We start from the raw sequence: 27,430 nt of genomic DNA, 5'->3' as shown, positions 1-27,430 counted from the left end.
CTTCCAAGTGATATACTTCTTTTTAAGCTTTGTGTGCTGTTTATGTGTACAATTCAAAATGAATAACAAATATTACAATATAATAAAATGTTGTGTATGTGTTGATACCTTCTAAATTCATTAGGTACTTCAGTGTACTTTTAATATTTGTTAAAACTGTAAAAGCACTTTGCCATCTCATAAATAGTGTGCTGGTTACTTTAAGTAGCTTAGGAGCTGACACCACACCCATACTGTCTTGTTTTAGTGCTGACATCACTCATGACTGTTTACTTTCATTTTGTGCTGTTAGAAGGTTTAACACACTGTAATGGATTCTAACTGAAGAACCTTCATTCAGGGGTGGTAAAATAAGAGTTCCCAGCTCGTGACCATGGCGGGAAGACAAAAACAAAGTAAGTGAAGTTTTAGGGCTTTTTAAACTGAACACCAGCTCATTAAACTTCTATTAGTTTTCTTAACATTAAGGGCAGATATACAAGCCAAACAGTTGTTTGTTAGTCAAAAGGCACTTTTAGCATCAAAGAATAGATAATTACTTTTCAAGGCACTTTTTGACAGTTATTACTATCAGTTTTTATATATTATTATGTGTATTAAATACATCAGTTTAGATATTTCATGCAGCTTAGTGTAAATAATATAAAAAGGAATCATGCTCATTTAAACACACCACATTAATATGTCAGTGTAAATACATCATATTCTATACTAGCAGTAAAAGGCAGGTAATTTATAAATGAACTATCTAAACATCATTTAGAGTTAGAAAAATCATGACTGTAAGTATTTACACTGTAATAGAGAACGATATGTTACCTTGCTTAAAATGTCCTGCTTATCTTGTATTTATATTGTTTCAAAGACTGACACATGTGTAAAGCATGAATGCTTTCAAAGAACTTTTTTGCCTTACAGAGCAAATAGAAGACAATAATGTTTGGGTTTTTCATATGTCTTTTATTGTTTCTTCTTCTTCTTGTCAGCAGTGCTCCATTCATTTTTTTCTAAGTGACGCTTAACCCCAAATTGGGAGAAATCCATTTTTTCCACATTATCCAAGGTTTTATTAGCTGAAAGATAAGAAACTGTTGCTTGCAGAGTGTCAAAAGTTTTAGGACCTTCAGTAAAAAATATTTTTATTCTTGCAGGAACAGCAAGTGGACTTTAAGTTGTCTTTTTCAATTCCTTTATCAGAGGGAGACATTCTTTTCTTGCAGTTATAACTCCAGCAGAATAATCATTATCAAATCTGATTATGTTGTCTTTGTATTTAACTGGAGAAGTTGACCATGCTGTTTTAAAATAAGTTCCTTGTCCTGTGATGAAAAAACTTTACTATTATTGATCTCGGGTGATTTTTGATTTGATGGTTGATGAAGCAGCTCTTAAGGATCTGTGGGCTCTTTCAATTCCATAAGAAAGAGCTTCAGGCAATTTTAAAACTTCTGGTAACCAGGTAGTAAGGAAAGTCACTATGTTATCTCCCTCTGTTTTCTCTGGTAGCCCATAGATGCGAAGGTTATTTTGTCTGGACCTGTTCTCTAGATCCTCTATTTTATTTTGTAATGAAGCATTTTGTTGTGATAAAAAATGTAGCTGAAGATCTTGTTCTGAGAGTCTGCCCTCAGTATCATTTAAGGATCTCTCTATGTCAGCTATTTGAGACTTCTGTTGCGTCATTATTTCTTGTAGTTGCTGTATTTGTTTTGTAGATCTCTCCTCAAAAGTGTCCAGTTTGGTATTCATTTTGTCAAATTTCAGTCTTGTATAGCATTTAATAAAGACTGTATCTCCTTTTTCATCGTCTGGTCCTGTGTGGTATGCTTAGAAAAGCTCATTTTCAGTAGATTCAGATACCTTCCTTCTTGTTTTTGACAGGAAAAATAATGTTTAAAGCCAAATTTTTGCACTGTAGACTTCTAGTGATATTAGTAGAAGTAATTCAACAAAATAGGTTTGTCTACAATATCTAGTTTTTAAAAATTCCTGTCAGAAATATCTTTTGAGTGCAGAGCTGAGAAAAGATGCTGCCAACCAGTCTACATCCTAGCCACGCCCCCAGGTGTAAGTACCATTGAAGTACAAGATTGCAATGTAATCACCGATGGTTAGTGTTCCTTCTGTCCCACATCTCCAGAGATATCCCTGGTGGCTGGTGTTCCCCCATCCTGCTGTTGAAGGCTTTGTTCATTAGTCTAGGGGTTTGTGAAAGTATGTCATATACCCCAGCCCACCCCATACACACTCATGCATTCATTCCATAAACATACACATATACCTCACCTACTCCCCTCCCTAGCCCCCTCTTTATACCTCAGATACACACACACACACACACACACACACACACACACACACACACACACACACACACACACACACATTCTCCCTAACAGTATCTACTCACTAACGTCCTCAGCAATTGCCTCTACTATGATGGATGAATGAGACCTTTTGGCTGTAATCAGTACACAAGTGGCCAGGTCTGGTGATTCATTTACCCAGCAGAGATATTCAAATGCATTACAACAAGCAGGTCCAGGGAAGCGCACATGACTAATTAACATATACCTTTCCTCCCCCAGAATACCTCATTAGCATGTAGCACAGCTGCAGAGAAAGACCACCACTGTACCGCATATCTTCATGCAAACACACAGTGGTAGGGCTGTCTCTGAATGCTCAAAGTTAGCACAAGGTGGACACTTCATACACACCTCACAGTAACCTTTCTGATTTTGGGTGTCTTTATGTTTTTGTAGAAATGGGATCTTTAGCACTGCATACAGTACTCAAGATGGAGTCACGTGGACTGCCTAAATAAAAGGCGTAATGTTTTCCAGTTTCTTCTTCTGATGTCTTTGCCTATCCTTTCCAAATCCCCTTACCTATTTCTTTTCTGCTGCATTTCATTGACTTCTAATGAAAGATATTTTAATTAATTAATTAACTGGGCAGTGCAGTGATTAACATTACTGCCTCACAGTAAGAGGTTCTCTGGTTCAATTCTCGGCCGGGGTTCCTTCTGTGTGGAGTGTGCATGTCCTACCTGCATTTGTGTGGGTTTCCTCCGGGTACTGCAGTTTCCTTCCAAATTCCAAAGACATGCATCTGGAACATTTCTCCCCAGGCATCTGCTGAATATAGACTCTGTCCTAGTCGGACTTTCCCAGTCAACAAATGTTAAATAAAATAATTTCTAGTCAAGTTGAAGATTTACTTCCTTTACCCCCCTCCCCAATTATACTGTTATCCTGGATTTTATTTTTCACTCTTTTAATGTCAGTATCTTTCTCCTCAGGTGCCTAGCCCATTAAGAAGATCCCTATACATCCCATCACCTTTCTACAACCATGCCCCTAAATTCCTGTCTCTACTACCATCATCTCATAGAAGGTCATTGCTTTTGTTGTACCATGGTAAGACTTGGATGCTATTATATCATGTGAAACTGGAGGGGATATTTTACCCCTAAACCATGGCCAACGCCATATGAGCTGTATCCAATTAAGTTATACACACACATATGTTCCTGAAAAGTTTTGCTTAAGGTTTCACTAGGTACAGAAGACAGCAGAGCAGACTTCCAGATGCAATGCCACTTCCCCAGAATGATAGAGACAGCAACAAGCTTTTCTCTACCAGTTATGACTGGTCCTCCAATGCTGCAAATTCCACTGAGCCCTGGTTATCTGTATTGTATGAATATGTGTTTGTCTGCATGTGTGTGTGTGTGTGTGTGTGTGTGTGTGTGTGTGTGTGTGTGTGTGTGTGTGTGTGTGTGTGTGTGTGAGTGTGTGTGTGTGTGTGTCTGTCTTTTGTCCTAAATGGAAAATGGTGTCTCTATGGTCAACTGATGTATGTATATAGTTGTGTGTGTGCGTGTGTGTGTGTGTGTGTGTGTGTGTGTGTGTGTGTGTGTGTGTGTGTGTGTGTGTGTGTGTGTTTCTCTGATTCAGGCATATGTCTTTGTTTGTGTTAGGATTATGGTGCTTGTGTGTATTTGTATGATTAGTGAGTAAACAACAGAAACGAGTAATGCTCTGAACCAGAAAAATCATATTGTCAAAAAACATTAACAGCTCAGAGAGCACCACTGTAAAAAGCTTCTTTATTTTTAAAAAAACACAAACTTTCATACAACAATGCTTCCTTGGGTATATTAATTGAAATGGAGCATCAAATGAAGCATTTATAAAAAGCAAGTAATGAAATATCAAAAAGCAAGTAATGAAATATCAATTAAAGAATTAAATGTACTTGTAAATAGCACAAAATCCTAATTAATAGATGAATTATATTTCATTTTTGTAAAGGTCTACATTTAAGAACTGGTTTAATGTTGCCAACCACATTCAAACCAAATGGATGATCAGTCCTTAAAATACAAATCCATGTATACTCTGCCCTTTCTGTTAACTCTGTCAGCACCTCTCTCATCCATTCTTATAATCTGTATAACATTAAATACATGTATGTTCAGTCCCTTCATTTCTGAAATGTTTATACAATGGGTTATTTTCCATCCCTCTATGTATATCAGTGTAATAAGTCCTTTAATTTCCTGTTATTCTTCAAAACACAGAATGCTGAACATTTCCTACATCTAGCTAAGTATATAAAATGGTTTAATGAGATTTGCAGCCTTAAGACAGTTCTTAAATGTTGACCTTTGCAAAAATGAAATATAATGTATTTATTAATTAGGATTTTATGTAACTTATAAGATGATATGTGTTTTGTGTGTGTGTGTGTGTGTGTGTGTGTGTGTGTGTGTGTGTGTGTGTGTGTGCCTTAATATAATATAATATGATATAATAGGTATATACCAGGCTAAAGACCACCAGGATCTTACATAAGCCTAGCCATACAACCTAAGCCAACTGTTTATCATGGATGTTTATGATAAGAGAGTATATTAGTTTGTATTTTTCTAGAGGTTACGTGGGGGGGTATATTAGTTTGGGAATTACTGTCTGCCAGAGATTGGGTCCAGTCCCGGGGTGAATTTCCAATTTACCATTCATTGATCAAGATTATACTTAAGTAGGGTTAGGGACAGACCGTGCTTCACATAGATGGAGACTCTGTTCCAGAGCATGAGGATCGTGTAAGACACATATCTGTCTTCACCAACATGTGATCGTTATATCACAAGCAAAATGTAAATCTAGTGATTCTGATGATATTTGTTTTCTGGATGTGCAAAAGGTCCATCAGACCTGGCTCTAAGGATGCTTTGTATGCCAAGCTTAGATCTCCTGTTAGTATCCTGTAGAAGAACAATTATAGGGATAATGCTTTAAGGCCAGCCATATAGGACAATATTTTTATGCCATGGATTCTCTTGGTAAGGAACCTTTGTGGGTATTCCAACTGTTGCATATGTCTGATTAGGTACATGATGAAGGAGACATGGTACTCAATGATGGGTCTGATAAGAGCTAATTAAAATAGCACTGTGACTTCCCTGATGTGGATGCCATGCCCTTGCGTATAAACTGGGTGACATAGAATGATTTCCTTACTACTTTGGCCACATATTGGTGAAAGGTCAGACTACTGTCTACATCAGTTCCCAGATGCTGACTACTGGGTCAACTTTTAGGGGTGCCTTATCCATGAAGTATTTAGCCTGGGTGGCATTTTTCCTAAAAGGCACCATAATGCATTTATTGGCATTGAGTTTTAATCCGTGAGTTTTGCACCAGCCATTTGTCTGTGTTAGACCCTCTTGTAAGATGTTTGTGTCAAGGGGGAAATCTGTTATAGTGCCCAGTTTGTAGTCATCTGTGAACATGGTCAGCCAAAGTCCCTTGACATTAGCCTTAACCTCTGAGACATAGATGCCAAATAGGAGTGGGCTGCGCACAAAGCCCTGAGGTATCCCACTGGTGACTGGTCTCTTAATGTTGATGGTATCACCTATCCTGACATCCTGGGTCCTGTCAGTGAGACAGCTTGCAATCTAGAAAGTTATGTAGGGGTAAATGCCCAGTTCAGTGAGTTTGTCAGCTATACCCAGTTGGAGTATTGTCTCGAATAACTTAGTCAGGTCCCAGTAGATGGTATGCACTTTTTACCCTCATTCATTGCCTTGGTGACCTTCTCAAAGAAGTCCACTAGGCATGACCATCCCGTGACAAAACCAAACTGGATTTTGTCAAATGTCTGAAGGTTGCCTATGTCTTTGTTGATCGTTTACATGCAAATTTGCTCCATGGGTTTCATATTAGACTAATCAAATTACTAGGTTGGTAGTTTTCATGGTCAGTTGATGGTCCACCCTTGTGAAAAGGAATAACTGTCGCAGTCCTCCATTCTCATGGAAAAAAGCCTGTTTTGAAGCATTAGTTGAAAAGTGGCTCAAGTAGTCCTGTTTTAAGCTATTTAGGTGGCATTCTAGAATGTTGACATGGCCCAATGAGGCTATATTTTTGGCCTTAGTGAGAGTTGTCAGGATCTGCATCCTCTTAATACATGGGGGGGGGGGGTTATAGTAGTAGGTATTTCATGGGGGGTAAAGTATGAGCAGAATTTGTCAGCCAGCAAATTCATTATGCTGCTGTGCTCAGTAAAAGCAGCACCACTGACCACCAGTTCTGTGCACTGCTGTGTGCTGCCCTTGAAGTTTTGCATGTACCTGTGGAAGGCCTTGTGGTTGTCTTTAGCCTTTGAGGCTATTTTGACCTTGTAATTGGCCTTGTTGGACTTAATTAGTCCTCTTTGTTTCCAGTTTAGTTTAATTAGAGAGTTCCTTTCATTATGGCAGTTGCTCTTCCTGACTTTAGCTGTGAATTTTTTCTTTTGTTGTACACCCTATTAAGGTTAGAATTCCACCAGTGTGATTTGCTTTTAGAGTTTGTTTTGGGCTTACTTCTAGTAGGTATAGCAGCCTCTATACAGCTATTTACATGGCTGTGCAGGGTGTATGTGAAAAAGTCATAGGTCGCTGTGAACTCAGAGTTGGGAGAGGCATTGTGTTTTGATAAACTGTTGCTTAAATAGGATGTAGTTTGCTTTGGAATAGTTCCTAACTGTTACTGGCTTTGCTGGGGTTACCAAATTCATTTTTATTTTGGAAGAAATATCTTTGTGGTCCAACCTCACCAGCGAAGAAATGACATTGGAAGGCTGGCAGTACTATCTTATGTTGTTGAGTACCAGATCTAGTACTTTTGAACCTCTGGTGGATGTGCACACTATCTGGTCAAGGGTATTTGTGTTAATTTATTTATTTATTTTATTTTACATTTGTTGACCGGGCTAGTCTAACTGGATATATGTCCATTTTCAGTAGAGGGCCAGGGAGAAAAGCTCCTGCAAGTTACAAAGACAAGTATACAATATAACAGTAGACAAGTTTACAGAAAAATCATTAGATACAATAAAAAAATGACATGAAATAAAAACACTTAATTTAATTTTAGTAAGGGATACTCATAAAAAAGAAGTAAGACTTTTTTTTTTTTTTTTTTTTTTTTTTGTTATGAGGTTAGAAGATAGGGAAAGAGCAATACTTATCAGATGAGAGTAGAAGTTCATTTTTATCAGGGAAGTATACACTATAGTAGCATGAGCAATAGGAACCAAGTTTAGTTATGAAATTTTTGTATATTGGGTATAATCAGTCAGGGTTGGAGCAGGGACAAAGCCAATGATTCTTTAGATATTCTTTAAGATGCTTTTTGAATAGATGTGTGGAGGCAAGTGAAGACAGTTCAATTGGAAGATGATTCCAGTTTTTACCTACTGTGTTGGAAAAGAGTGAGTCCCCTGCTTTGTTGTTTGATTTGACATTAGAAACTAGAGGTTTGCTTGCTGAACGAAGTGTAGGGAGATTTTTGTAGGGGGCGATTAGATTAGTGAGGATTGGTGTATTATTGGGGTGATAGAGGATTTTTTGGGTTATCACAAGTTGCTGATAGAGTAGCTTATTATGCAGTTCAAGCCATCCCAATTGTTTGAGGTTATGACAGTGATGAGTTCTATAGGGGGAACAGGTAGCAAATCTAGCTATGTTATTATGACAGGTGGAAAGTTTATTAATGTTATTTCTAGATAGATTAGTATAAATTGCAGAAGCATAGAAGAGGGTAGAGGAAAGGTGGGTCTGCGCAAGAGTGATTCTGGCTGGAGGGGTAAGGAAGGGCTTGATTCTATAGAGAGCGCCTAATTTTTTGTTGACAGTTTTTATTGTTGAATTAATCTGTTCATTGAAGCTAAGGGAGTTGTCAATTGTAACTCCCAGTAAGCGGGTAGAGGTATCAGGGACTATATTAGTGCCATTGCTAGAAGTTACTATGAAGTTAGGGATAGACGACTTAGGAGTAGGAGCAAAGAGTAGTAGTTTTGTTTTTTTGGGGTTCAGAAGGAGGCAGTGTTGCATGAACCATTTTTCAACATTGTTTAATACTGATTGGTTTTGGAGTTGAAGAGAGTTTATGGATTTGGCAGAACAAATTAATGTTGAGTCATCTGCATATTGGATGCAAGTGGCTTGTGGAATATTGGTATGCAGATTGTTAATAAATAATGAGAAGAGAAGAGAAGAGGACCTAAAATCGAGCCTTGAGGTACACCAATTATCACTGGGAGGGAAGAAGAAAGGGTATTATTCCGAAGGACAGCCTGCTGTCTGTTTTCAAGATAGGATTTAAACCAAAGAAGTGATTGTGAGTCAAGTGATTGGGCTTTTAGGATTTCAATGAGTAAGTTGTGATTCACCATGTCGAAGGCCTTTGAGAGGTCTATAAATAGGGCAGAAGAGAAAGTATTGTTGTTGCGATTTTTATTAATAGAGTTGGCGAAGGATAGTAGAGCAGTAGTAGTGCTGTGGAATGGTCTAAAGCCATGTTGGCAATTGGCAAGCAGATTATTGTGGATAAGGTGGTCAAGTAGCTGTCTATGTATGCATTTCTCCATTATTTTAGCAATGGGTGAGAGTAAGGCTATAGGCCTAAAATTTGATAGCTCAGTAGATGTACCACCTTTGTGTAGGGGGATGATGTGGGAAACTTTCCATATGGATGGGATTTTGCTTTCAGAGATAGTTCTATTTATAAGGATGGAGATGGGGTAGGCAATGGCTTTAGCTGCTATTTGTAGGTATTCTGCTGGAAGGCAATCAGCAGAAGGGGTGCAGGGTTTGAGTTTTTGAAGGAATTTAGAAATGAGGGATGTAGAAACAGGTTGTAAATGAAAAGTAGGAGTCGTAGGATTAGGGGTGTTTAGAGGCAATGTGGTGCTTGATGGTATAGAATTTGCAAGGTTTAGAATGGCTTCAGTAAAATAGTTATTGAAAGCATCTGGAATCTGGTTGGAGTTATGTTGGAATCCAGAAAGTGAAGGAGTTTTAGTGTCTCCTGGTTGAAGTAGTTTGTTAATGCCTGACCAGAATTTTTGAGGTTGTGCTTTTTGGGATTGAAGGAGTTTAGAGTAGTAGTCTTTGTTATCTCTGAGAATGTATTTCTTGGTGGCATTTCTTAATTGTTTGAAATAAAGGTGATCTGATGGACTTTTAGAAGCTCTCCATTTGTTCCAAATTTTATTTCTGAGGTGGATCTTTTGCCTAGTTTCCTTTGTTAGCCAGGGGGCAATTTTGGTCCATAGGTGGGAGAATCTAATTGGGGCATGGGAGTTTAAGATTTGTAGGAATTTTGTATTGAAAAAGGTTACTACTTCATCTAGTTGAAGGTTTAGCATAGGAGACCAATCACATGCTTTGAGTTCATTTTGGAAGGATTGAGGATTGAAGAATTTTTTGGAGCGGCAGGTTATAATATTATGAAAATTAGGACAATGGGTTTTCTGCCTAATAACATAGGTTATCATGTGGTCACTAATATTGTCTGGAAGGATTCCTGGTTTATAGGTAGTAAGGTGGCTATTGAGAAGGATCCAGTCTAAGGTGGTAGCTTTATTACTTGGTTTATGGATTCTGCTAGGAGTGGTAATTATTTGAGAGAAACCATGTAGATTTATGTGATTGGTAGGATTGTGTAAAGAGCAAGTTATCCAGTCTATATTAAAGTCTCCTAGAATAATGGTTTCTTGAGGCAGGTGTGAGGAGAGGTGATAGAGTATGTTTTCTAGTGTATTTATATTATTTCCTGGAGGAAGATATATACAAATAACATAGATGGATTTGGAATTGTTAACTACTAGCTTGGCAGTTAGGATTTTTGCATTGTTAGTTGGTGGTAGGTGCATGTCAAAGGTGCTAACTTGGAGTCCTGATTTGTACAAAATGACTACTCCACCACCTTTTTTGGTTTTGCGGTCATTTCTTAGGATATTGAACCCTTGAGGAATAATTACCTGGTCAAGGGTAGTGGGTTTTAGCCATGTCTCTGTTATGCAGAGAATGTCAAAGGAATAAACTTGTAAGAGTGCATGAAGGTAGGTAGTTTTGTTGTTAATGCTACGGATGTTAAGGTGTGCTATCAGGAGGAAGTTAGATGGTCTATTTATAGTGGTGTTATTAGGTGTTGTTGAGTTATTTGGGAGATTGAGTATATGAGTATTGGGACCGGGGTTAGAATGAATATTGCCTGCTAATAGAGGGTGTTTTTGAGGAAACTGGATACACTTTAGAATTTTGTAGATAGTGAGAATGGACCGTTTGACGTGGAGGTAGGTTAAGTGGGTAGGTCTATGGTACTTAGGAAGTGGGTATGTAGAGGTACAGGTTATATTACTATGTTGGAGAGTATGTCTTAGGGAATTAGGGAGAGTTTGTTGGTTGGGATAGTGTTCAAGGAAGGAGAATTGTTCAAGGGAGGTTAGTGTGTAAGTTATAGTGAGAGCTACAAGAGTTGCAGTTAAGATTAGAGGATTAGTAGAAATTGATTTCTGTGTTGGATCCATTAGGTTGAAGGAGAAATGGTAGAAATCAGTGGAGAGAGAGACTGAATGTGGAGGTATGTGGGAAGGTGGTGGAGAGTGGTATGGAAGTAGAGGGAAGGAGGAGGGAGAGGAGAGTTAAGTGTGTTGGTTTGAAAGAGATATGAGAGTGGAAGTAAAAAGTGTGGTGGATTGGGTGAGATAAGGGTTAATAAAAAAGAGTAAAAAGGAGGAGGAAGAAAAGTTTCTATACCGTGTAGTGGTTCAAGGTAGGGTGAGGAAGGAACAGGTGTTGGAAGTAATCCTAAGAATAGTTAAGATAGGAAGTTGCAGATGTGGGGGTGTGGTAGAAGTGTGGCAGGGAGTTTTTATAGGGGGAAGAAACAGGAAGGGGAGTGGTAAAGGAGGTATATAGTTAGGACCACTGGGGGTGGTTGGGAATTGGGGGTAGGGTAGGGGAGCGGAGTGAGCCAGAAGGGTGAACGGAGCGGGTTAGATCAGGTAAGTAACAGATTCCCTGGAGTCAATCAGAGAGGAGGAGGAAAGCCAGAGACAGATGCAGTAGTCACAGGTAAGTATAGAGTGACTTCTGTAGTTCAAATGACAGAAGAAAAGGGGGATAGGATGAAGGATAAGATGATAGAGTGGAAAGGGAAAGAAAAAGAAAAGCTAAAAGGATAGAGAGGAGATCCTAAAGAGAGTGAGAGAAGAGATTAGTGGGTGAGCAAAAGGTAAGATGAGAAAAGGGGAAATCAGGTAGGGGAGTAGTATCATTAAATTAGGAGAAACCAGAGGAAAGGTAATAGCAAATAGGTTGGCAAACAGCGCCCTCTAGTGGTCAAGGAGCAGAATGCGGGATAAGTTAGAAACAAATAGTAGCTAGAGCTGACTCCGACAGAATAAGTCAGGGAGGGGGGAATACACTGCAGGTACAAGGACAGGTAGGGGTCTGGCTGCTGGCTATCTGACTCAGTGCCTTAAACAATCTGTAAAGCTGGGTAGGAGATATCTAGAAGGTTAGACTAAGTTTACACAGTGGTTGCAGAGAGGATAAGTCTAAATACACTTTAATGTTAAGACCAGAGAGGAAACATACTTTCTTATTTGATTGACTCAGGAAGGATTATAGTCCGAGTGAGTCAGCAGAATTAGATGACCTCACGTTAGGATGGCTTGAAGGCAGGTTTGTGACAGGGTCCCTTAAGACCATGCAGGCCCTTTCAGTAGAGAAGAGGGGTCAAGCTAGGCAGAATAGAAAGATACAATAGGCATTAGGAGTGAGGGCAACAAAACAGTGAAATCAGACCCTTAATTTCAAGTAAAGAGCACACAATGCAGACACTAAGGCAACAGTTTTAAGTTAGCTCAGTAAACATTCATGAGGCATTATCAAGAGACAATTTCATCATCCTTAGGAATAGTTGGAGAGAGACTCTTATTATTACATGGAAAAACAAAGTACTCCTGAGCAAACAATATCAGCTTACTTCTGTCCGGAAAATAAAGTACATGCACAATGTCTGACTGTATAAGAAACACTTAGGCACAGTAGGTTGTACAAAACATATGTAAAAACAAAATGATCAGGCCTGACTTGTATTGACAGGGAAATTGATACAGTGACTCGAATAATGCACACTGTGAAAATTGCCCAAAAGGAAAAAGCAGTTCTTAAAAGTGAAATGCACAACTTCTAGATGAAAATAGCCCAAAAACAATTAATGCTGTTCAGGAAATAACATGGGGAGGTACGGGGAGCCAAATAGTATGAATGCACCTAGGAGTATGATTAAACGCTAATGTGGAGGAGCAACCTTAGGGCAGCTAACAACATGGGAGGGTAAGATAGAAAACTAGGCTTGAAGGGAGGTGCAGGAGCCCAATACTGAAAGGGTAATCCAATGTAGGACAAAAATGCTCTCGTAGAAGGGCATAGGTAGGACGGGTTCCGCCAGACGCTAAAAAGGAGCAGTGAAGACAAAAGAAAAAAAAAACCTTATCGAAGGATATACAGCTCTTTCAAAAAGACCTGTTAGAGAAAAAAAGAATGAAGCCTTACAGTAGGGTCAAAATAAAGTCTTAATAAAGTCTAGGAATCATTGTACATGTCAGTATGAGGCGGTGTATGTTTCGCAGTCTATAGAGGGGTAGTTAAAGTCTCTCATGAATAGGGTATTTGGTTTTATGATGAGTGTCTCCAGTAGGTCTATGTAAGAGCTATGAGATTCTAGGGACATAGAGGGTGACCTCTAGCTTGCTAGGATATGGTATGGGAATTTGTCAATGGTGATTTGCACATGGATAAATTCTATGGCATTGTCCTGTTTAACCAAGCTGAAGTTATCCTTGCTGCTACTCTAGATTATGACCATCTTTTGTCCCTGTCTATGCAGCTGATGGCCTAAATGTATGAAATGCAATGGAGCATTGCACTGCCGGAGTACCTTCTGCAGATTTAAACCACGTCTCGGTAATGGCACATATGTATATATTCTTAATGTCAAAGTAAACTGTATTGTCATTCAAACTCCACAAATTGCAGCTGAACAAAATTATGTTACTCCAGGCTCTATGTGCAAACATCTAACATATACAGCAATTCACATTACTACATTTAGACATTCCTACTACATAATATTTATAGTTTTACATATCAACAACCATTTATTAAGCTAGAGACACAGTATTTATTGCACAGAATTCCACAGTTACTTCTTACTGCACAGAATTCTGTTGGCACTAGTCTAAGGAAACACAATATTTATTGCACAAAATGTCACAGCTGTTGCTTATTGCACAGGATGCTGTTTTAGCATCAGCGGATATTGCACAGAAATAAGATTATACTCTGTTAGATTAACTGCATAGTGTATTTAAGACCTTTTAAGGTTATTGCACACAAATGTGCTTCTCACATCATATTACCTACTGTCAAGTGAGATGTAACTTGCTACTGGAATTCAGTAGTCTGATGGCCAGGGGATAGAAGCTTCTGCTAAGTCTGTCTGTTTTGCAACATATGCTATGATAATGCCTCCCAGATGTTAGGTGCAGGAACAGTCCATATGCAAGGTGAGTGCAGTCCATGACTATTTTTCTGACTCTGAGACAATGAGACTGATGCAAGTCTTGAATAGATGGTAGAGTGGTCCTAAATGCTATGTAAAAAACAAGGTAAATAACCATTGTTCTCTCACAATATTTTAAAGTTAATAGCACAAAGTATTAGTTAAAGATGATTCAGGTTTATTAACTATTAATAGTATAAATATGTACAATGAATTGTTTTTATAAGAGTGGCTTTAAAAGGTGTTTTGTAATATATAGATTAAACATATGTTAAATATTTAGAGGTTAAAATGTTATTAAAGTTACTTATAATTTTAATAAGCGTAAAAACAATTTGGTTTATTATATGGAAATTAACAAATTAAGTTTCAAGGCTGCTGTTCAATTTATTAATTGATTGTTCATGACTTATTTTAATGAGTTAATTGAATGTGGTATAAATTAACAAGAATGTGCAAAGGAAGGTACTGTGAGGATGCCCCATCTATGTAAGGGGAGAAAGTACTAAGTCTCTGTCAATAAGAAGGTCACCTTATTCGTAGCTCTTTGATATTTTTTTTTTATTTTATTTCAAATGTACGATTTTTACTATGTGAAGTATAACTGCCTGTGTGGGTTGCTCTGATCTGTAGAATGTTTTTGCATAGTGTCAAGGGCTTGACTCCAGACATATGTCAAACATTATTTAATGTTTTTTCATATTAATATTATGTGTTGCACGATATCAAACCTAACAGTAACATACCACAAAGATAATCAGAAATGGCCCATAAACAAAAATGTTTCATGTCTCTATCCCTCTCTCCCACTTCTGTATCATCAGTCTTTGTCTGATACATAACAGCAACTATAAGAGATGGGAAACGACAATTTATGGCTTATGGCAAAAACTGGTGAGTTTTTGCCTTTAGCCACTTTAGTCCCTCATCATACTGTGCTTAGCCCTGGTGTGCTATGGATAAATAGACAGATAATGCTATGAGAAAACAGTCATTATCATATGTTAACCAGGCTGTAGGTCAGAATGTACACCATATGGAATGTTTAAGTTGGCATTACTGTCAGGTAGCATACTGCACATAACACCATATGGAATGTTTAAGTTGTCATTGCTGTCATGTAGCATACTGCACATAACACCATATGGAATGTTTAAGGTGTCATTGCTGTCATGTAGCATACTGCACATAACACCATGTGGAATGTTTAAGTTGTCATTGCTGTCATGTAGTATACTGCACATAACACCATATGGAATGTTTAAGGTGTCATTGCTGTCATGTAGCATACTGCACATAACACCATATGGAATGTTAAGGTGTCATTGCTGTCATGTAGCATACTGCACATAACACCATATGGAATGTTTAAGGTGCCATTGCTGTCATGTAGCATACTGCACATAACACCATATGCAATGTTTAAGTTGTCATTGCTGTCATGTAGCATACTGCACATAACACCATATGGAATATTAAAGTTGTTATTGCTGGCATGTAGCATACTGCACATAACACCATATGGAATGTTAAAGTTGTCATTGCTGTCATGTAGCATACTGCACATAGCACCATATGGAATGTTTAAGTTGTCATTGCTGTCATGTAGCATACTGCACATAACACCATATGGAATGTTTAAGTTGTCATTGCTGTCATGTAGCATACTGCACATAACACCATATGGAACATTTAAGTTGTCATTGCTGTCATGTAGCATATTGCACATAACACCATATGGAATGTTTAAGGTGCCATTGCTGTCATGTAGCATACTGCACATAGCACCATGTGCAATGTTTAAGGTGTCATTGCTGTCATGTAGCATACTGCACATAACACCATATGGAATGTCATACTGCACATATGCTCCCTTGCTTCATACTGTTGTCATTGTTCCTTAAAGTGTGTACATTTAAACACCTGATCGTTGTCTTTCTTTATAGTGAGCTCAGCTAATGACCACTTCTACTGAATGTTGATTCATGTTGGCAAGTGTTTGAATCCAGCCTAAAGTATAAAATGATGGGCATTATCATCTCTCATCAAATTCTGAGCTGTTAAATAATGGATACATATGTTAATTCACCAGCAGAACCCTTCTTGGCCCTTTTATGTGGTTCACAGTCATACCAGTCCTGCTCATACCTTCCCAGCAATAAGTGCAAGACATCTTGTCAAAGCAAGGACTTATGGGGTGACAATTACCCAACAATAGGCACAATTTAAAAATATTGCTTCTATATACATAGAAGGTGGTAGGATTAAATATGTAGATTACCATGCATTTTTTGAAGTATATGAAGTCTGACACATAGACGTATGTTAACACGTAGTCACTTTATTACTCAGTGATGTGATAGTAACAACTAGAATTGCATAAGGGAAACTACAACATTTCTTCAACATTTGGTCAGTCAGTAAATTACTTATTTATTTATTATTTATTTATTTTACATTTGTTGACCGGGTATGTCCAGCTGAGATGATGGCCCTTTTTCAGTGGAGGTCCAGGGAGAAATATGTGGACAGTGTAAGCATGCTCCTGTATTAGCTATATAATGAATACTTTACTGCAGTTGTAAATGATGACACAGAAAATGTTAACATAACACATATCTGTTATGAAATGGCTCAGAATCAAAACTGTTTATATGTTTGTACTCCTTATTTTTATGAAGCTGAGCATCAGTAACATAGCTAGGGTAGGGCAATTAATCATCCATCATCCCAATTACTTTTTAGTGCAGTACAATTTGTGGTAAAATATGAATGAAGTAAAGAGAAAATATTTTTTTAAACTAAAACATTAGTGCCATAACGCTCTGTACAGCTTATAAATTGTAGTAACTGTTTGCTACATTTGTAGCAAGCAGTTTGCTACAGTTTAAAATACAAAAACGTATTTATTGTTTTTACTAAAATGTGAGAAGGATGGTAAGGGCAGAGCACAGAAATGGGACCTGAATGTCTGGGTTGGGGGGTGTTGTGTATTTGGTCATCTGGTTAATGTGCCAGTAGAAGGAAGCAACTTTTTTTTGCTGCTCATTTAAAGAGCTGAGAGTGAGGGTGTGGATTGGATAGGGTCTCTGTAGGAATCAAGGAAACATCCTGCAAGCTTTGCAGAACTCTTTTTTTTTGGCTCTTCTCTTTGTGGGACTGGCATAGGGCACTAGTTGAGCCAGCTGTACTTCTGCTTGCCATTGAGCGCCACAGACCATTGTTAATTCCATTTCTAAAGTCCAAAGTTCAAAAAGTAATTATGCATGTGTTAATACATTGCCACCATTCATGCATATTAGCTTGACACTTAAGGAAGTATTTTGAAAAAAAAAATGAATGTCAGTGTCTTATATTACTTGTGCATATTTTAAAGGCTTTTTATACTGAAGATATGTTGTGTTCACTATGATGTTATCTATACAGTACATAATGTAAATTCTGAATGCACTTCAACACATTATACTTGCAAATGATGTACAATGTTGTGGGAACTTTGCACATATACTTACTGAGTGGTATTATGTAGTGTCCTTTTATATGCTTGACATGTATGCTTCGTATTTACATTACAGATTATACATACTTTATAAAACATGCACAATGACACACAAATTCATTAAGATTTGCATACAATGATTCCAATCTTGTCAGGAATGCTTGGTTGTCACTCATCTGTTTGGCAGCTGTGATTATCGTTCATCATATGCATGGTCAATACACCATAATGTGAAACAACTATATCACTCACACTGCCAGAATGTCCATGAATGAAAGCATACAGGAGATATCTGACCAGTATGTAATTACTTGTAATCACACTATCTGCTCTGTGACACACTAATGAGGTCATCCTTTCAAATGTGCTTTATCTCACACTTGTAGTCAGGATTCTCCTGTGGCATTTGTGGTTGATGCAATGTACTCTATCTTGTGTATCTAAATAGGTGTGATTCCAGTAGTGAAGGACTAGTGTTTGTGTGTCTTTACTGCTATGTAGGATTGGCTTCACTCACAGATTCGATGCAAACACTTTCACTCAGGCAAAAGATTTGCACCAGGAGAGGGCCCCCACAACAATTTCTTCCCATTTTAGCAAAACACATCTAACCTGTAACATACTAATGAGGTCATCCTCTACTGTGGCACTTGTGGCTGATGCAACATACTTTAGCTTATAAACCTAGACAGGTAGGTGTTTGATTCCAACACTGACTAACAAGTGTGTGTATGTGTCTCTTCAGACAAGTTTTTTCTTTTAGCTTATCTTATTACTTAGCCTGAGGGCAAAATCCTCTCTTGTCTCTTTTCACAAAGACTTCTTAGACTCATGCACAATTGACAAATCCTAACTGCACCTCTGCTATTAGCAGCAGAGTTCTTTTTGAGTTCTGATAACCACTATGCTCCATCACATCACATCATCACTTCTCATCACAGCATTTCACACAGAGTTTAGTCGCACTGCCATCTGTTTTATTATATATTATAATAATGTAATAAAATGCAAGACTGAATGCTTACATTGTTATTTGATATTATACCTAGAGCACTGATCACCGTGGTGGTGGTGCTGCGGTAGTGTTGTTGCCTCACAGTAAGACGCTGTCCGGTTCGATTCTCAGCTAGAGCGTCTTCTGCGTGAAGACATGCGTGACTGGGCATACCTTTGTTGAAGGTTGTGCATTAGGGCTGGTAACTCGGCACATAAAACTCAACTACCAATCATTAGCAGAACAGAGTTTTGCTGTGGCGACCCCTAACCGGGAAAAGCAGAAAGACACAACATACCTAGAGCACTGATCAATAGCCAGATGCACAGTGAATTTGTACTTACTTAGATAAGAAGTAAATAGCAGCAATCACAACAAAGATGCAAAGCAGTTATGTACCACTATTCCAATCACTGTCATTGAGTATTATCTGTTTATGTGTTGTTGGATTAAAGTCTTTGTTGTTTTTTTATGGAAAATAGTATATATTACATATCACTGCTGTGTATAACTTAGATCTGATGAAGTTCTAACAAGGAGAAAGCACTCATCTCTTGTTTTAATTTAACTGTGGTTTAGTAAAGTAATATTAGCTTGAATCCTGTGTTCTTATTTTTAAAAAGAAATTAAAGTGATGTTTGAAAAAGTTTTCAGAGAAGAAGTTATGATAACAGTCTATTGTAGTAATTTGCATACTGTCATCATTCCTGTTCAACTAGTTTTCCCTTGGTTTTTTTTTTGCTTTGTTCTTGCTTAAGAAAAGTATGAACTTCCCTTAAGGCAGGAAAAATACATTTCATCAGACTAGGTTGCATTGTTGCTCTCTAGTACTACGTAGGACTGGCTTCACCCACATATCTGATATGTACTTTTACACTCAGTAGAAACATTTATATCTGGAGAGGGCTCTCCAATCAATTTCTTCCACTTTTAGCCCAAATATCTGCTCTGCAGCACACAGCAGAGGTCATCCTTTCAAATGTGCTATATCACTCACTTATCGTCAGTCTTCTGTTGCACTTGTGGTTGAATTAATGCACTTTAGCTTGTACACTTAGGGAGGTAGGTGTTCGATTCCAGCATTTTTTTTTCTCAAGTCAGTTGAGTCAGTGTGTGTGTGTGTGTGTGTGTGTGTGTGTGTGTGTGTGTGTGTGTGTGTGTGTGTGTGTGTGTGTGTGTGTGTGTGTGTGTGTGTGTGTGTGTGTGTGTGTTCTAGACTGAGGTAGGAATAGCTTTATCCACAGATTTGATCTGTAGATTTACACAGGACAGGGCTCTCCCATCACTTTAGCACACACATGTCCTTGCAAAACAATGATGATATAATCCTTTCAAATGTGCTCTATCTCAGAGTTGTAATCAGATGTCCTCTGTGGCTCTGGCAGTTTATACGATATACTCTAGCTTTTGTAATTAGATAGGTAAGTGTTCAAATCTAGCAATGACTCCCTTGTATCACTGCTTGTGTTGTTGTAGAATTTGGTAGGAATGGCTTCATTCACCATACTGATGCATAGATTTATACTGGGAGATGGCTCTCCCATACCTTTCAGCCCAGACAACTGCTTTGTTGAAAAACCGATGAGGTCATCCATTGAAATGTGCTTTTTAGCTCACCTTTGTAGTAAGACTTCTCCATTGACACTGGCTATTGCTACAGTACTCTCTAGCTTGTGGACTTAGGAAGGCATGTGTTAGAGTCTGGCATTCTCTAATATTGTGAAGGTGTATTACTACAGTCACATGGATGACTGGATTATACAGCACAAGTTGTCTATATACCTCCACTGAGGCAAAATATCGACACAGGGAGAAAACGCACAGTGCTATTGTAAGTCACACATATGCTTTGCAACACAATGATGATGTCATGCCTTCAAATATGTTCTGTCTCACATTCACAAGTCTTTGCCTGTGGTACGTATGTGTGGTTAATGCAAGTTCTCTAGACTGTGGACTTGTGTAGGCAGCAGATCAACTTCAGCAAAGACCAACATAATGTGATTGTAGTGACATAAAACTTTGTCTTATTCAATATTCTGACAAACCTCTTCCATCTCTTTTAGATGTAACATAGGCCATTCTATACAATGAATATTTCATTCCATTCAAATATTTCTTCTATGATCCTTGTGGTAAGACTTTTCCTATGGGTAATGCAATTAGTGCTAACTTCTATAGTATGTAAATTTAGATAGGTAGATGTTCAAATCTGGCAATGCATATGTGCAAAGCAATATTGATGAACAATATTTGTTCATCCAACAAATGGTGATACAGCTGCATGAACAGTAACATGGCTAAAGCCGTTTGATCCCTATAAAGAAATTTTACAGGATACATGGCCAATTCAAAGCATTGTTTATTACAGACCTTGAAGCAAGTTTTGTCAAACACCTAAACTCTGAAGTCTTCTGTGGGGGAAACACGCAGTACACAGTTCTCTAGAGAGTTGAACTTGAGAGGCAGGAGCAATGTATGTCTGACAGGAAGGAATGACTTAAACTAACAGTAGTGATATGACATACTAACAAGGCCATGTTTTTTGAAGCCTCAAACTCCATTTTAGATGTGTGATAACCATTTTGACACACTATTAATATAATGCCTTCAATTTTGTGTTTTATGACACATCAGATAAACTTCTTTCTGTGACATCAGTGGTTGAAATACAGCTCTGTGATATACAACCTCAGACAGGTGTTTTAGTTGGATGTGGTGTAAGTACTGAGTATTTTCAGAGAATGTTTACAGGCATGATTTCTTTCTCCAAGAGGAATGCTATTTTAGTCTACATCTTAATGGAAACATTTATGTATGCCTTTTATTATTTTGTTCACAACATAGAGGATTATAATCAGGTTGGCAACCATAACCTGCTTATCATGTGTTCAAGACATGGATACCAAGACATTAGACTTCATAGCAAAGCTTGAGAGCAGAATCTTAGCATCCATGTCAAAAACGCATAATTAAAGTAATGATTGGAGACCCAATCATAATTCTTTCTAGTGTGGGGAGCTTTATCTGGTCCATGTACTACTAGTTACAGAAAAAAACACTAAGTGTTTTGCCAGCTTTCATAGCCATAAAGAACTTAGCAAGCACTGTAATAAAGATAGTGTAATGATCCTTTTATGTTTACACTCACCTTGCCATGCCTCTCAAATGTCCAGATTTTTGTCTCATATGTTTGGTCTGTTCCTTATAAAATATTTATTTTTTGGACAAACCACTGAGGATTGAAATCACTAATGATATACGTTTGAATTTCAGACTTTGCATCCCTCAAAAAATGCAAGTGAACATGCATCCTGTTATTTCAGCTACTTTCTAAATTTATAAGAGGAAGGGGAACATTTTCAGTAAGGATAGCAAGCAGAAACAAATATGTTTTTTTTATGCTGCTATCTTTTGCTGGTTAGTGCTGGTCAATTTGACTGCCTAACATGAGACCCAACTGTAACAAGTTAAATAGGGTGCTTAACATTTGTTAAGCTTGGGTCTCACAGTATAGTACCGCATAAGTGATTTTTCTTTTTCTATATATCGGACTGTAATCACCATGCCCCATGCACTACATGTGGTCAAAGGCAAGAATTACTTAATCAGTTCTTGACATGTTTAATGCTGCAAAGTGGTCACAAAGTGTGACTTCATCTGTGTTATGATACTTTCTTTTGGTTTTGCGGTAGGTGGATTATGATAATACAGTCATTATTGTACTTCCATAAGACCATACCCAATATAATGATGTAGTAAATGAGAACTATTTAGCACAAAGTAGATTAAGTTAGCAATATTATAAGATATTCGTAATCAACAGTCCAAAAACCATAAACAGAGTCCTATGGCGTTTGCAGTAACCAAAAGTATTAAAGTATTGCGGTAAAGTTGTAAATCTGTCAGACAAGATACTGGATGTAATCAAAACGTTTTATTCAGATAGTACAAACGTGAGCGCTTTCACCATTAGGCTTCTTCAGACGTTACATAGTATTCATCATTGAACAGGTTTAAATACTACATGAATGCTGCCCATAGGCTAAACAAGCTAATTATATATGTAATGATGAAAGAACATCTCATAAAAAATATATATATCTTTATACATAAGTATTTAAATATTTAAATACTCAAGGGCATATTCATAGAATCTGCATTTACATATATTCATGTTTATATATGTGTAAACACAATATATATTTATATAACAATAAAAATATATATATTCATACATAAAAACTTCTCTAAAAACATGTCTATTCCACAGAAAACATATTCATTCTAAAAATGCATACTAAAAGCATATACTAAAAATGTATATATTAAAACTGGATATATGTATGCATAGAACAAATGTATAACTATTTATAACTATTTACATTAAAATATTGCAGAACATTCTAATTTAATCAATATTCCTGCTGTTTATGAGTTTTTACAACATTAAGAATTGGCCCATAATCCTATCTCTTAGGTCTAACACATCTATACTCAGGAAAAGAAGATGTTATATAAATATATATTGTGTTTACACATATATAAACATGAATATATGTAAATGCAGATTCTATGAATATGCCCTTGAGTATTTAAATATTTAAATACTTATGTATAAAGATATATATATTTTTTATGAGATGTTCTTTCATCATTACATATATAATTAGCTTGTTTAGCCTATGGGCAGCATTCATGTAGTATTTAAACCTGTTCAATGATGAATACTATGTAACGTCTGAAGAAGCCTAATGGTGAAAGCGCTCACGTTTGTACTATCTGAATAAAACGTTTTGATTACATCCAGTATCTTGTCTGACAGATTTACAACTTTACCGCAATACTTTAATACTTTTGGTTACTGCAAACGCCATAGGACTCTGTTTATGGTTTTTGGACTGTTGATTACGAATATATTATTTTCTACTACAGAGTCCGTGCTCCGTTGGCTAAGTGCTTTATTGCTGGAAATATTATAAGATACACAAGAAGTACAGCACTCAGCGACAAACTACACAAGCACTAAATATCCAGAAACAGTATATAAAAAACTGTGCAGGCACACAGCAGGCAATAACACGAAATCCACTAAAATCCAAAAAGATGTTTTAATAAATGGTAAGCGCTTTCACACTCTGCAGTGCTTCATTAGACAACAAAGATAACGAAACAAATTCATTAAATACACCAATTAATTCAAAACAACCAATCACATCCCTCTATGATTACAAGCAACATCTAATGCTAAAAGCCCTAGTACATATATAACTAGCATACATAATAATGTAAAATAATATCAAAACATAAACAATGCATTATCTAAGCCTAACGATTAATAAAGAGCAACATATACATAAAAAACTTAAATAACTTATCATTTCTTATTTAATCTGTGTGCTTTTAGGGCCGGTTTAATGGATACCGAATCATTAAGACCTGAGCCTAAATGTGCTCCAAGTCTCAAGATCTATTTCATTTACGCTGTATACGTTTGAATATATATGTCCCCTAACCTAACATGTGCATGTATATCCTGTAACACTTAGAATAAGAAAGTGTGTGCTTCTCCTGCTGACTTTGTGTGTTTGGCAAGTGCACTATAATCCATCCCATTCCTAGTGCAATACATATGATCTCTAACTCTCTCTCAAAGGCGCTTATTAGTTTTCCCTATGTAAAAAAATGATCATTTTCTACATCCTGATACCCAGATGATCTGTTTATGGTTTGGGAAAAGAGTAGTGGTGATCTTCATGTTTTCATCAATGAGTTAAATCAAAGTAGTTTTTTACATTTCACATATAAGTATTCGGCTGACTCTATTGAGTTTTTACATGTATGTGTCTCTGTTAATTGTAATGGGACTTTAACTACCAAATTATATTGTAAGGGTTGTTATTGCCCTTCTTTTTTGCACAGAAGAATTATGCACCCTCAACATGTTTTCTCAAGTGTGGTGAAAGGGCAAACACTACGTTTTGATAGGCTGACTTGCGATGATAGAGACCTGCAGACTAGCTTGGATGTCCTGCAGTCTGAATTTGTAGAAAGGGGTTATGGAGAGGTTGAAGTTTTTAGAGCCATTAAGACTACCCTGGGTAATAGACAGAGAAGAGCTAAACCATATTTTTCTAAACCTCCACACTGCAGGAAGGTAAAAACTAGACAGTTTAATGAGGTGCCTGTCATATTATCATACAGTAGTGATGCTGAGTCTATTAAAAATATCTTAACTAAAAATTGGCATATTCTGTCTACTGAAAATAAGCTAGATGGAGTGGTTGGAAAATGACCTAGGGTGATTTATAAGAATATGGACACATTTAAACAATTATTATGTTATCCCAGAGATAACAAGAGCAATGAATATGCTAAGACAGGAACTACAAAATGTATAAGGTGTAATTTTTGTCAATTCATTAATAAAAATGATCATTTTCTACATCCTGAAACTCACCGTATCTGGCACTTGAGAGCTCAGGCTAATTGCGATACTAAAGATTGAATTTATTTGGCCCATTGTGTTATCTGCTTTAAGTTTACATAGGGAAAACTAATAGGCGCCTTCGGGAGAGGGTTAGAGATCATATGTATTGCACTAGGAAAGGGATGGATTATAGTGCACTTGTCAAACACACAAAGTCAGCAGGAGAAGCACACACTTTCTTATTCTAAGTGTTACAGGTTGCACATGCACATGTTAGGTTAGGGGACATATATATTCAAACGTATACAGTGTAAATGAAATGGATCTTGAGACTTGGAGCACATTTAGGCTCAGGTCTTAATGATTCGGTATCCATTAAACCGGCCCTAAAAGCACACCGATTAAATAAGAAATGATAAGTTATTTAAGTTTTTTATGTATATGTTGCTCTTTATTAATCGTTAGGCTTAGATAATGCATTATTTATGTTCTGATATTATTTTACATTATTATGTATGTTAGTTATATATGTACTAGGGCTTTTAGCATTAGATGTTGCTTGTAATCATAGAGGGATGTGATTGGTTGTTTTGAATTAATTGGTGTATTTAATGAATTTGTTTCGTTATCTTTGTTGTCTGATGAAGCACTGCAGAGAGTGAAAGTGCTTACCATTTATTAAAACATCTTTTTGGATTTTATTGGATTTCGTGTTATTGCCTGCTGTGTGTTTGCACAGTTTTTTATATACTGTTTCTGAATATTATAAGATAGTCTTGTCATTTATTCTTATTTGTCAAAACTTAATTGAATTAGCCCCAGAAGCTTGGCTTTGCCAATGTCTGGAGTTAGTGACCAGCGTGAAGAGGACAACAACTGCTGTTGGCTTGTGTGCAGTTGTATGTGAAATGTAAATTTTCAACAGTTCACTTAATAATAGATGTTAATGTTTCACCTGTTTGTGATTTATGTGTGTGCATTGTTATACAGGCATTGCTAATGATTTCAAAAAGGCTCACTTCAGAGCAAAATGTGATGTACAACATGACGTTATAGTGCATTCAGAGGAGTAGTCTGACAGACTTTTGTATTTCAGCATATATTGTGTGGTAGTTGCAGCAAGGAGGACAAATAATAGGATGATTATACTCACACAAACACATTATACTTAAATAATTTTAAAATGATAGGTGATCTATTTCCCTGTAGCTGATGTCATTATACAATACTGCTGGCATGTACGTTGTTTTGGGCCAAGTCTTCTATGGGCTACGTATACATTTGTAGTCCCCCTATCACACATACATTCACCATACACACAGGCATTGACTGATAATTCCTACACACAACCGATTTGTCATGGGAATGACTTCATATGAGTTTTTCATTAATTAATGTGCATGTTAATATATGCCACATGACCATGCCTCTCATTTTGCAACTACATACATCTCACATTTGTTATAGTTTGACATCTGTAAGTATGGATAGCAGCACGCTCTTCTGTTGATATCCTGGTGTGACAGTTCTATATATGTGTACTTCTGGATTGCAATACATAAATACATCACATGTATGAACAGTCACACTTTCTACCATTCAAAACATAATGAGGAAATGCTTTTTTTAAAAACAAAATAAAAGTAGAATGTTCTTTATTAAAAAAAATGTAATAAAGAAGAGTCACCTTGAACTAGCTTGTGCTTCCCTACTTACATTAGTGGATTTATACTTTGGAAAGTTTTTAAAGAAAGTATTTCTACCACCTGTTATTAGGTGGGATATTCACAGGCTGGTTTTTATTAGATGCCTGAACTCTAGGGAACTCTAGGGAATCTTAGATCTTCCACACAAACAAGTTTCATTATTATTTGTTGTTGGATCCAGTATATTGACATACTGGGTCTGTGGGACATCGGGGGACACCACGGAGACTATTTGTTTCAGTTGTGCCCTTTGTACCATTCACAACATTCTGGTTGCTGCCACAACTAATTGCTTTCAAAAGTAATGCTATTATTGGAATGATGTTACAGTTTTGCATGAGTCTTCTCAATATGTCCCCAGTTTTACATGTGTACATTGCCATTGCAACTTCATTATTCCTTCTTTCATACGTATAAGGCAAGGGAAGGGTTAAAATTCTTTACTCTGGATGTTTGTTCAAACATCGATTCATTACTATGCAAATTATTGCCTTTGTTTACTTTCACAGTATATATGATAATGTTAGAGACATTCCATAACTGTGCACTGTCTGCAGTATATGCAATGTTACCTAGTGTATCTGCTTTCTTTGGCAACTATCTCAACTCTCAACTTTAAAAATTATTTATAAAATTCAGTCACTTTGTTTCATTGTAGCTTTATTCCTTTCTTTTTCTTTTGTCAATATTTCATGGGTTCATAGGAGATTAATAGATGAATGGAACAAGAGCCGCTACAAGCCTAGCCAATAATATACAGGATATGACAATATTATATCTTAATTCCCCAGGTATGGGATGGGGTAGTATCAGGGTAGTAGGTCTTTGGGTGTTGGAGCTCTGAGTCAATTTATAGACTGTCTCTCTCCATAAGGGACACAGGTA

Source organism: Protopterus annectens, chromosome 14.part0 (assembly GCF_019279795.1).
Source record: "Protopterus annectens isolate FY-2018-M chromosome 14.part0, PAN1.0, whole genome shotgun sequence".
NCBI classification, from domain to species: domain Eukaryota; kingdom Metazoa; phylum Chordata; order Ceratodontiformes; family Protopteridae; genus Protopterus; species Protopterus annectens.
The sequence above is the reverse complement of the archived record's forward strand: the minus strand, read 5'-3'. Positions refer to the sequence as shown.